Source organism: Eretmochelys imbricata, chromosome 11 (genome assembly GCF_965152235.1).
Source record: "Eretmochelys imbricata isolate rEreImb1 chromosome 11, rEreImb1.hap1, whole genome shotgun sequence".
Taxonomy (NCBI): domain Eukaryota; kingdom Metazoa; phylum Chordata; order Testudines; family Cheloniidae; genus Eretmochelys; species Eretmochelys imbricata.
The window spans coordinates 8,511,183-8,521,294 of NC_135582.1; the positions used below are offsets into that span (position 1 = coordinate 8,511,183).

General features: G+C 41.6%; 1 protein-coding gene across 1 annotated transcript in view; it reads left to right on the forward strand.

The window, feature by feature from the left end:
• The first annotated feature begins 405 nt into the window (after positions 1–405).
• The window catches only part of RALB (RAS like proto-oncogene B), a 79,695-nt gene continuing 69,988 nt past the window's right edge, over positions 406–10,112 (forward strand). The window contains exon 1 of the mRNA XM_077830512.1: positions 406–533. The gene's annotated coding sequence lies outside the window, so the exon portion shown is untranslated. The remainder of the gene's footprint in view (positions 534–10,112) is intronic.

Here is a 10,112-nt window from a genome sequence, read left to right on the forward strand (position 1 = left end):
CGTGCCTGCATGAGCTCTGCTGGAGTCAATGGAGCCCTGCGCAGGTATAAGGATCTCCCCGCACGGATCTCATCGCAAGATCAGGGCCTCCTACTCATAAAATGATGAATGAGGGGAACAAATAAAGGAAGCAGGAAAGAAGGACAAAGACCTTAGCAGCAAGTTCATGATGTTGCTTTCAGGCTGAGCCTGGTGATATCTTAAATATTGTCTTATAAGTAGTCATGTCTGTTTATTTTAACTTTTATTGAGAGGCGGCCAGAGATATTGTCCATCCCGTGGCTCAGAAGAGTTGACATTTCAGTTCTCTCTGTTTCCTGGTGTTTAGAACGAGTGTATGATATCATATCCTGAGCCCTTCCCCTTTCTCCTTGCCCTGTGAAGCACTAGGAGGAGTCCAGCCGCAGTCACTGTGTGAACTGGCCTGGAACGCTGTAGCTGATTGTGTGGGGCTGCTTTTGCCACTGACTGCCTGCTTCATGCGTGCTCTCTAAGAAATACCAGCTAGAAGACTAACAGCCCTTCTGAGCACAGTGAGTATCAGCTAATTAAGCCAACAATTTATCTAAATCAGAAAGCTGTATCAAGAGAACTGTGTGCGCACCCTAGACAGTTAATAAAAGCCAAAGGACAACACCCCACTTTCACTTTCCATCAGTGAAGCAAACAAGGAACAGCTGAGTTTCCTGATATAGTTGGAGTGAAAGGGGCAGTGGATGGGCTGTCTAGTGTACAGAAATTAGATCATCGGTGGGTACCAGTGGCAGGGGAGGAACAAGGCATATTCACTGTATGAAGCAACGTAGCACTCGCTGTGGAGACACAAGAACAAAAACTACTACTTTGTTTAGATGTGACGGAATGAAAACTTGACATTGCAATAATGTTGTATGACAAGCACCTCTTATTTTTGTTGCATCTCCTTTGACTTAAATGAGCTTCACAGTACTAGATGGCAGTAAACTTAATATAAAGGGAATCAAAAGGCCATTTTCCTCTGCTAATTTCGGTACATCCCTAAAGCTCACAGACTGAGCAAACTTACCAAGAGTGAGTCATTGACACTCCTTAGCATAACTACCAAATGTTCTTGCTCCTTCTGCATTAATCTATATCTGTTTCTCGCTCTGTAATTTAGACTAAAGGAAGATCTAAATGTAAGGAGTTCTACCACTCTTGGTGGTGCAAGGACTGGACCTTCTTGTGTTAGATGTCTGTGTAATGCTAGAATATCTCAGAAGTACAATGTGCAGCCACTTCCAGCATAAGGAGTTTTATAGTGAAGAGAAATCTTCAGCTTGCCTTCTGCAATGTAGTTCTGTAGATACAAGCTAAGTTATACATTAACACAGAAAGCTGATTTATTTTAAAAGGATACTGTCCAATTTCACATTTCACTTACTTTAACAGTCTCTTAAACATAGGGCCAGATTCTGCCACTCTTTACTCACATTGAGTATTACCTTATTCTGACTTTAATGGGACTGCTCGCAGAATAAGGTACTACTTGATAAGAATGGCAGAATATGACCCTTAGATTTTATGTCACTCATACACTTCACAAGATTTCGAATATCAACATTCAGTATAAAATTTATAACTGCCATATAAAACACTCAAATCAATCCCCCATATCTAGTTCATGAAGCAACCCCCTTCCTACCTGCTTGCAAAAGATGTGCTGTTATAGTAGCAAATGCCAGTCTGAGTCTTGCTATACTTTCTATAAGACACATACAAAGCCAGTAGCCGCCTCTGTCTGTGGTGTACACGCATGCGCTTCATTTTGAGTCGGACCTACAGATCGCATGGTGATATTTTTGTGAATGAAAGGGAGGGACCAATAATTGTGGCTTGACTTGCTAACAATATAGGCATAGTTTAGCCTATCAGAGTTTAGCAGGAGCTGCACGGTTTTCATTATGTGGTGCCTCAGTGTATCCTCCACTACCTTCCTGTTGTGCTTCTTATCCATCTTTTCTCTTACTGCAGTTTTATCAGTTCATTTATAGGGGCGCCTGAGCAGGAGAACAGTAGAGAGGATCATCTTTGTCTACTGTCATCTCATCTGTCTTGTGAGTTTTCCAGTGAAGACTCAGAAGTTAAAGAGTTTAGAATTGTCTGGGAGTTAAAGGCAGCTGACTACTGGACACTCATCCATTGCAAACAGTTGTTTTTCTGGCTCCTCCTCCATTTTGATAGTTCCACTCAGATCTAGAAGGTGAGGAAAACCTCTTACATGCTTGTTCCTCACTTAGAAAGGTCTGCTTCTCCAGTGCAGCTAGGATACCAGTGGAAAGCAACCCAGGAGGAAAAAAAAATACTTCTCTTCATGAAACAAAGCACGCTGGTAAAGATGTGGGAGCACGGTGCATCCAGTTCCATGATGTCGGTCTAATATCCTCCTATGTGCTGCTGGATCTAGATTTAGGAATATAGGAGTTGTTGTACCAGATCAAATCAGTGGTCCATCTAGTGCAGAATGCTGTATTGGATCTTCAGAGGAAGATGCAAGAAATCCTGTAGTGGAAAGTGTATGGAATAAATTGTTCATAGGGGAATCTTCTGTCTAATATCCATGTGTTAATAGCTGACTTATGTCCTGAAGCACGAGGGTTTACTTCTCTTTTATCTCATCTGATGTAACTGTGGATATTCTCATTACCATATAAATGTTCAATCCCTTTTTTGAATCCTAGGTTACTGGCCTAGTAGACAGGGGAGTCTTGGTCTCAGTGATATCTTATCACAGAATCATAGAAATGTAGGAGTGAAAGGGACCTTGAGAAGTCGTCATCTCCAGCCCCTTGCACCGAGGCAGGACCAAGTAAACTTAGACCATCCCTGACAGGTGTTTGTCCAACCTGTTCTTCAAACCTTCCAATGATGGGGATTCCAAACCTCCCTTGGTAATATACTCTGGTATTTAACTATCCTCATAGTTAGAAAGCTTTTCCTAATAGCTAACCTAAATCTGCCTTGCTGCAGATTAAGCCCATTACTTCCTGTCCTACCTTCAGTGGATATGGAGAACAATTGATCACAGTTGTCTTTATAGCAGCCCTTAACATATTTAAAGACTGTTACCAATCTTCTTTTCTCAAGACTAACCATGCCCAGTTTTCTTGGCCTTTCCTCATAGGTCAGGTTTTCTAAATCTTTTATGATTTTTGTTGCTGTCCTTTGGACGCTCTCCAGTTTGTCCACGTCTTTCCTGAAGTGTGGCACCCAGAATTGAACACTCTACTCCATCTAAGGCCTCACCAGTGCTAAGCAGAGCAGGACAGTTTCCTCCCGTGTCTTACATACAACATTCCTGATTATACACCCCAGAATATTTAGCGTTTTTTGCAACTGCATCACATTTTTGTGATTCCTTATAACCCCCAGATGCTTTTCAACAGCACCACTACCTAGCCCTTTGTTCCCCATTTTGTAGTTGTACGTTTGATTTTTCCTTCCTAAGTTAAGTACTTGGCTCTTATCTTTATTGAATTTCATCTAATTGAATTCAGACCAATTGTCTAATTTGTCATGGTCCTTTTTAAGTCTAATCCTGTCCTCCGAAATGCTTGCAACCCCTCCCAGTTTGGTCATCTGTAAACTTTATATGAATACTCTCCACTCCATTATCCAAGGCATTAATGAAAATATTGACTAGTATCGGACCCCGGACTGACGCCTGCGGGACACCTCTAGATCCTCCCTCTCAGTTTGACAGCAAACCATTGATAACAACTCTCTAAGTATGGTCTTTGAACCGGCTGTGCATCCACCTTATAGTAAATTCATGTAGAATGCATTTCCCTAATTTGCTTATGAGAATGTCATGTGGAGACTACGTCAAAAGCCTTACTAAAATTGAGATATATGACATCTACTGCTTCTCCCCTGTCCACAAGGCCAGTAACCTTGTGACTATGAGTTCCAAAGATTATGATTTTGATAAAAACTTTCAATTTCATATTACCAGATTTAAACTTGATGCCTTTTAGTTACATTGGATATCACCTTATTTCTGAATAACTAGAAAGGACAACACATTTTACCTTCTTATAATATTTTGCCATACAGAAGATTTGATCACTCATCCTTCCTCTATTTGCTATAGCCTAGCCATGACTGCCACATTTCTTTAAATAGCCTTTTCTGAGAGCCTTTGTTGACCGGTTCTCCTGTTGTACACTATTTTATTGTCTAATAGATTGGAAAGACCTGACATTCCTTGAAAGAAGCCATGCTGGTGTGACCCTATAATATCATGTTCATCTCTGTGTTTAATAATTTCTGCAGTGCCTTCCATCCAAGAACCTATAAGTGTGTCACAAACTTTAATTAAGTCTCACAAAGAACTTGTGAGGTAGGTCAGTATCATTTCCCCCTACCCAATTTTACAGAGTGGCATGGGGAAAGTGAGGTACAATTAAGGTTTGCCCAACATCACACCGTGAGTCAGTGCCAGAGCTGCAATTGGAATCCAGCCTCATCTCCCTGTCCTGTGCTCTACTCAACAGACCACACTTATCCCCTAGACAGCTCAAGATAGATCTCTAAGGCGATGAAAACAATTGTTTTGAAATTGCATGCTTGATTATTATATTTTAATTTCTCCTAAGTAAGGAGAAATTTTAGCAACATGGTTGGTTAGTGTTTTGGTTTTTGTTTGCTCAGTTAAGGAGTCATTTCTATTTACCAGTTTGCCATATTTTGCTCATAGTAACACTGACTGTCCCCAGATAACTATTCTTAAAGAGATCTCTGCTGAAAAACAAGGCATACACTTAAAACACATTTTGGTCTCTTTATTGACAACGTTTCAATGTCCTTTTTCATGCTCTGTGGCAGTTACACATAGTAACGCACATAACTTTAGCAAATAGAGCATAACAATGTTATTGCCCCCTGGAGCCTAAAAGATCTTGCTGCTGGCTACGTTCTCCTCTCTAAATGAAAATGTTGCCTTCGGCACATCAGAATAATTGCATCTTTAAGAAGTATCTGCTTGGATGTGCAATTCTGTATTGTGTGTGGTGTCATCTCTGAATAAAACAGTGCACAAAGAGATACGATCATTGAAAACAGGTTTAAATTAATACTGCCTAGGTACAGGCTTATAGCAAGCCACAACAAGTTTGACAGATGTACTGAGCATACTCTGCTTATTTGTCTGGGTTCATGTGATCCATAGACTTTCCTATCGCACTGCTAACAAGGGATTACATACTTCACTTTGTTGTCTAATTGTGGGAAGAATGAATGCGCCAAAAACATGTTTAGGTTGGGGTGTGGGGTGGGAATCGTGTCACCTTGGCATGCTCCCAAGCCCCAGAGACTGTGGAAGCCGTTAGACTGAACATGCATGTCCAAATCAGAACTAATTTGAATCCTTTCGTTGCTCAGTTAATATTAAGTACCACGCACATGTCTTACTAGGTATAGGACTCTGCTTTCAGTTACACTGGTGTAAATCAATGGCCCTGCATAGCATTGAGTATCATGAGGCGTACCTGTGATGTGGAATTCAGTGCAAGGCAGATGGCACCAAGGGTGTTATCAACAACAGCTGTGTTGACCTACAGGCAGTGGTGAGCTGGAGCCGGTTCGCAGCGGTTCATGCGAACCAGTTCTTAAACTCTGAAGCCGGTTTAGAACCGGTTGTTAAAGGGATGGGCAAACTCCAGCCTGCGGGCCACATCCGGCTCGTGAGACCGTCCTGGTCGGCCCGCCTGAGCTCTCAGCTGGGGAGGCTCTGCTGAGAATCCCTTTTTAATTTTTACTCACCCAGCGGTGCTCCAGGTCTTCGGCGGCGGGTCCTTCACTCGCTCCCGGTCTTTGGCGGAACTTCGGCGGCAGGTCCTTCAGTGCCGTTGAAGACCCGGAGCGACTGATGGAACTGGTTCTTCAGCTTTTGGCAGCTCATCACTGCCTATAGGACACCAATACAAGCCAAACTACCTCTTGACTTCCCCCCAAAAAGCTGTATATAACATCACACATACAGAGCAAGGATTTGTAAACAACCTGCTAAACTAATTGTAAGTAAATCAGAAAAATAAACAAAAAGTATAGCTTCTTCACCACTGAATGCAATTTAAATCCTGTGTGGTGGCAGCATTCAGAGATGTTCTTTTAAGGGTTGGCATTCCATGGTATATAGGCAATTCAAAAGGAACTCACCATATTACGAATATAATGCAGAAGTGCAAGTGTATTTTATCTCATGTATAGGAGGTTAGGTAAAGCCAAGCAGCATTCAAATGGTTCATTCAGTTCTGGTGAGGGGAAGTTACATCAGAAAGCTAATGCTATTCTGTCTCCTCCTTTGAGTTAACATAACTAACCCACTGTCTTTTTTTTTTCTGAATGGTTTTACCTGGTCTTTCAAATTTTAACAATGAGCATATTCTGCATGCATCATTATGGCTCTGTCAACAGCACTCACCTTTGGGTGAGAAAATCACTGGACCCCGGTACAGTACTTGAACCTATCAAGCTACCATTAAAGTCCAGGGGAGTCTTTTCACAGATTTCAGTGTTGAATCAGAATCTAGAAAATGGTCTGATGCCAAATGATGACAGTACGCAAGGCAGTTCTACAGAGATGTGCATCTAACAGTGGTTAGAGGTTCTGTCTTTTGGAGATGATGGGCTCTATTATCTAATACTCATTACTGGCAGATGGTATTTAATGGCCTGATCCAAAGCCCATTGAAGTCAATGGAAAGATTCCTTCTGACTTTAGTGGATTTTCGATCAGATGCAAATAAAGCTGAATAAATAACTTTTAAAAAAGTCCATGAATATTCACTATGCTCCCTTTGTGTACAGTTGCTATGAGCAATCTAGCAATCAAGTTTACCAGCAGTAATGTTTGTGGAAACTGCAAATTTTAATCAAACACTTGAGAATATTTGTGCAAAGGAAACTTGGGAATCATAAATGTGAGTATTCTGACAGAAACCCAGGTCTGAGTTACTCATCTAATCCAGAAATTGAAACAATATGTGGCCAATGTGCCTGATAAAAACTAATGAGAACAGCTAGAATGTGAATATTCAGTTGTCAACAAAGAGCTATGTATGAAGAGTCTATAGATTAAGAAATATATTCACAGAAACTATTCCGCAAATATCTTTGAATAATGAATGAATTTGAGAAAATTGCCCATGGACAGTCTGAATGAGAAGGAAGAGTGTTTAATTTATTATAATTATTAGGTGGATAAAGCTCTGGCAAAGAGATGGGGCTCACATTTTTATCCTGGAGGCAGTGGGACTTATGGATATTCTCATCTTTTGGGGAAGAGAGTTCGGGAGTAGATAACCTACAAGCTTCTATGACTAAGACGACATCATGTCACTTCACTTTAAGCCTCAAATTTCTTTTAAAAACGTACAGTGAAAACTCGAGTAATCTTTACTCATGTAGCACATCCCATTACTAGTTAATGTTTTTAAATAGGTCCTGAACGGTCTTGTTATATTGTTTCAGCACATTCTGGGGATAGTAGTTCCTAGAAGTGATGGGAATTGTAGACATGCCAGCAGTGCACGTGGGGAAAAGGATATAAAAGAGACCCCTTTTCCCCTGTCAGAGAGTGAGCAAGAAACTGAGGTACAGCCACATCTTTGCTCAGAGAAGGTAAGCCAAAGTATTCATCGTGCAAGGCTTGTAGAAAGGGTCCTTGAACTCTCCCTGCAGAATTAAGAATGCAAATGCAACACTGCATTGTTAGGTTTCAGAGTAACAGCCGTGTTAGTCTGTATTCGCAAAAAGAAAAGGAGTACTTGTGGCACCTTAGAGACTAACCAATTTATTTGAGCATGAGCTTTCGTGAGCTACAGCTCACTTCATCAGATGCATACCGTGGAAACTGCAGCAGACTTTATATATACACAGAGAATATGAAACAATACCTCCTCCCACCCCACTGTCCTGCTGGTAATAGCTTATCTAAAGTAATCGTCAGGTTAGGCCATTTCCAGCACAAATCCAGGTTTTCTCACCCTCCACCCCCCCACACAAATTCACTCTCCTGCTGGTGATAGCCCATCCAAAGTGACAACTCTTTACACAATGTGCATGATAATGAAGTTAGGCCATTTCCTGCACAAATCCAGGTTCTCTCACTCCCTCACCCCCCTCCAAAAACCCACCCCCATACACACACAGACTCACTCTCCTGCTGGTAATAGCTCGTCCAAACTGACCACTCTCCAAGTTTAAATCCAAGTTAAACCAGAACATCTGGGGGGGGGGGGTAGGAAAAAACAAGAGGAAATAGGCTACCTTGCATAATGACTTAGCCACTCCCAGTCTCTATTTAAGCCTAAATTAATAGTATCCAATTTGCAAATGAATTCCAATTCAGCAGTTTCTCGCTGGAGTCTGGATTTGAAGTTTTTTTGTTTTAAGATAGCGACCTTCATGTCTGTGATTGCGTGACCAGAGAGATTGAAGTGTTCTCCGACTGGTTTATGAATGTTATAATTCTTGACATCTGATTTGTGTCCATTTATTCTTTTACGTAGAGACTGTCCACTTTGACCAATGTACATGGCAGAGGGGCATTGCTGGCACATGATGGCATAAATCACATTGGTGGATGTGCAGGTGAACGAGCCTCCGATAGAGTGGCTGATGTTATTAGGCCCTGTGATGATGGGGACACATCGCCTAATAACATCAGCCACACGAAAGCTTATGCTCAAATAAATTTGTTTTAGTCTCCAAGGTGCCACAAGTCTTCCTTTTCTTTTTGAAATTGAGAAGAAACAGAGAATAAATGAAAGTGAATTGACTGGTCTGTTTTCATTGTGCAAGTTGAATAAAAGGCACAAACTAAACAAACAGAATAGATGTTGAAAAATGAATTATCTCATTATCTTAAATTATATTAATTATCTAACGTGGTGTTTGGAAGGTAGGCAAGGTAAAAATTTCCCCCAGCATTCCATCTTCGTGTGCTAATCATAGCACCATAAGGAAAGTTTTTAAAATATCTTGGCTCTTTCAACATACAAATACCAATAGGAATGTTTCTTGCAGAAACTGGGTTCAGTTAGACAAATACAAGATGAAACTATTAATCTTAGGGGAAAGCCTTTTGTGTTTGTTGCAGAAATGAGTTTCATCGGAAACTATTTTGCTTAAGGACTAGCTTCTGTTTCCAACTATGGCTGGGTTTCAACAATGACAGTTTAGAAGACTAGCTTTGGGCCACAGAGCAGTGTTTGCACCTTGCTTTAATAGGTGGATGCGTTTAATTAACCTTTCTCTCTGAATTAGCAGATATTCTGGCAGTATCAAGGAATGTTTAAGGGAAGACAGTCGTCATAGCAATAAACCGAGACACATTCTATACATCCAATAACACTATTAGTAGTGTTAATATATTTCTTTATGTTTAGCCATGGCAGATATGGAGATATGTCTATTAGTTATGGTTGCCACCTGTCTGGGTTTTACTGAGACAGTCCGGGTTTTGGCTTCTCTGTCCGGGTGCCATTTAGGGTTGCCAGGTGCCCAGTTTTTGACTGGAAAGTCTGGTCGAAAAGGGGACCTGACCACCCAAAATGGAACTTGAATCAAAAGTCAGGTGACTGCAGGGCATTATGAGATCCCGGTTTATTAACCTGCCCTAGCCCCTGCTCAGCCGAGGCTGCCTCCTAACTGCAGGCAGGCTCCTTGAGATGATCCAGCAATCGACAAGGGGAGGAGTGCATGCAATGGGGGTGGAGTCTCGAGGGAAGAGGTAGAGAAGGGGGCGGGGCCTCGGGGAAGAGGTGGAGCAGGGGCAGGCCTCAGGGGTCCAGTTACCAGCAATTAGAAAGGTGGCAAGTCTATTATTAGTAATAATACTAAGTAGTTATAGAGAGCTTTATTTCTCCATAGTGCTCTACAACCATAGAATCATACAATACTAGGGTTGGAAGAGACCTCAGGAGGTCATCTAGTCCAACCCCCTGCTCAAAGCAGGACCAACCCCAACTAAATCATCCCAGCAGGGCTTTGTCAAGTCTGGCCTTAAAAACCTCTAAGGATGGAGATTCCACCATGTCCCTAGGTAACCCATTCCACCACCTCCTCCAGGTAACCCATTCCATTCCAGT